The 2220-nt window shown below is 44.1% G+C and overlaps 1 pseudogene; it reads right to left on the bottom strand.

The window, feature by feature from the left end:
• Positions 1-1068: 1068 nt before the first annotated feature.
• Positions 1069-1319, bottom strand: LOC118004757 (annotated as a pseudogene).
• Between the last annotated feature and the right edge of the window lie 901 nt (positions 1320-2220).

Raw genomic sequence — 2220 nt, 5'->3', positions numbered from 1 at the left:
AGATTACAGGTTTATCATAAAAGAATATAATTCAGGAAGAGTTGGATGGAAGAGAGGTCTAGTGCAAGGTATAGGGGAAGGGACATGGAGCTTCCATGCTCTCTCTGGGCTCTCCACTATTCCAGAAGCTCTGCATGTTCACCAACCCAGAAGCTCTCCAAACCCTATCCCTTTGGGGTTTTGTGGAGGCTTCATTACATAGGCATGATTGATTAAATTACTGGCCATTGGTGACCGATTCAACCTCTAGCTCCTCTCCCTTCCTAGGAGGTGGGCTGAAGTGGGTGGGACTGGAAGTTCCTCCCCTCCTGGTTGTTTCCACTGGCAATGAACTCCCATTCTTAGGGGCTTTCTAAAAATCTAAAAATCCGACCCCCCCCAAAAAATTTAAAAAAATAAAAATCTAAAAATCTCCTCATTAACTCGATGTAGTTGAAAAGGGATTGTTAAGAATAACAAGACACCTTTATCACTCTTATCACTTAAGAAATTCCAAGGATTTTAAGGCTATGTGTCAGGAACAGCAAGACCAAATATACATTTCATATTATAAGTCACAGTTATCACATACACATTTATATATTCTTCCGCAACTATTATTTTTGCTCAAATGTTTGTGAGATTCATTCATGTTGATGCATGTAGCTGTAGTTCAATCTTTTTTTACTGCTATATGGTATTTCTTGATATAAATATACTCCTATATTATTCTATCAATGGACATTTAATTATTTATTTATTATTAGTAGTAGTACTAATTTTTGGTGTTGGAGACCCATTTAATGTGGACACTCAAGGCCTGGGCAGAGTGGGGAGTGCCCAGGAATTGGGCAGGCAGGCAAGGTGGGTGGGTTGCGTGCCCAGACCTGACCCCATGAGAGGATGCCAGGTGGTGGGGGCTGACCCAGGCACACCAAGGGGAGTACCGGAAGGGGGGCTCAGGCAGGCAAACCAACCAGCATACCTGTAGGTCAGCCCTTGAGAAGGTATCTAAGCCAGGTGATGCGTGCCCAGGCCAGAGCCTAGCCCTGAGAGGAAGGTTTGGGTCTGCTTGGGGGCTCCCACAGCCTAGTGGCTAGCATCACTAGCAGCCTCACCCAGCTGCTGCTGACACTCAAGACCTGTCTCCAGTTGGATTCAAGCAGCTCCTGGAGGAGGGTGTGTAGGTGGTCATTCTTCTCCTCTAGGTAGTCCAGACAGGAGCTGATCTGGTCCAACATGGAGCCGATGGTAGTATGCTCTGCTTCCCTGGAGCTGTCATCACCACCTTCCATTCCCTCCTCCACAGGCATGCCCAGGTCCCCATTGGGGCCTGACATTGCAACCTCCAGAGCTGCTGGGGCCACACAAGATAGAATTCGGTGACCATCGTACCACCAGCTAGTGCCGGCCAGAAGATGGGTTCGATGGACATTTTTTAAAAGATTTTATTTATTGAGAGAGAGAGAGTGAGAGAGCACACGCAAGGGGAGCAGCAGAGGGAGCAGAAGAAGCAGGCTCCCCGCTGAGCAGGGAGCCCTGGGGGCTGGGGGAGTCTCAATCCTAGGACCCCTGGGATCGTGACCTGAAAGGAAGGCAGACGCTTAACCGACTGAGCCACCCAGGCGCCCCTCAATGGATATTTTAATTATTTCCAGGATTTGGGTTTCTTGTTTGTTTTGCTTTTTAAAAAAAATCAGGCTTCTATGAATATTTGTGTGTTATATTCTGGTGTTCTTATGCAATGGATATATTTTGTAGGATATATATCAAGTGTTATGGAGTCCGTGTACTTATAAATTTAACAGAAAATGCCTTTTTTTTTTTTTCCCCCAGTACTATAGAAGAGTTCCTGCCGTTTCATTTCCTTGTCAACACTTAGGAGAGTTTTTTACTTTAAAAAATTTTTGTAAATCTGGTGAATGTGAAATAGTGTATCATTGCGGTTGTAATCTGTGTTCCCCTCCTTATAAATGAGGCTGAGCATCCTTCCATATGTGTATTCCCTAATTGTGTTTCCTCTTCTGTGAAACGCCTCTTCATGCAGTGCACCCATTTTTCTATGGGTTTGACTTTCCCCATAGATTTTTAGGAGTACTTTATATATAGTGGCTACTAAACCTTGGCTGGTTATATGTCTTATTAACATCTTTCCTCTGTTTGTGGCTTGTATTTTCCCTTCTTTGGGAGATCTTTTAATGAACAGTAGTACCTGATCTTAATATGATTAAATTTATTAAT

The sequence above is a fragment of the Mirounga leonina genome, unplaced genomic scaffold (genome assembly GCF_011800145.1).
Source record: "Mirounga leonina isolate KUSES-001 unplaced genomic scaffold, KU_Mleo_1.0 Mir_93, whole genome shotgun sequence".
Classification (NCBI taxonomy): Eukaryota; Metazoa; Chordata; class Mammalia; order Carnivora; family Phocidae; genus Mirounga; species Mirounga leonina.
This window is presented reverse-complemented; position numbering and strand designations above follow the sequence as displayed.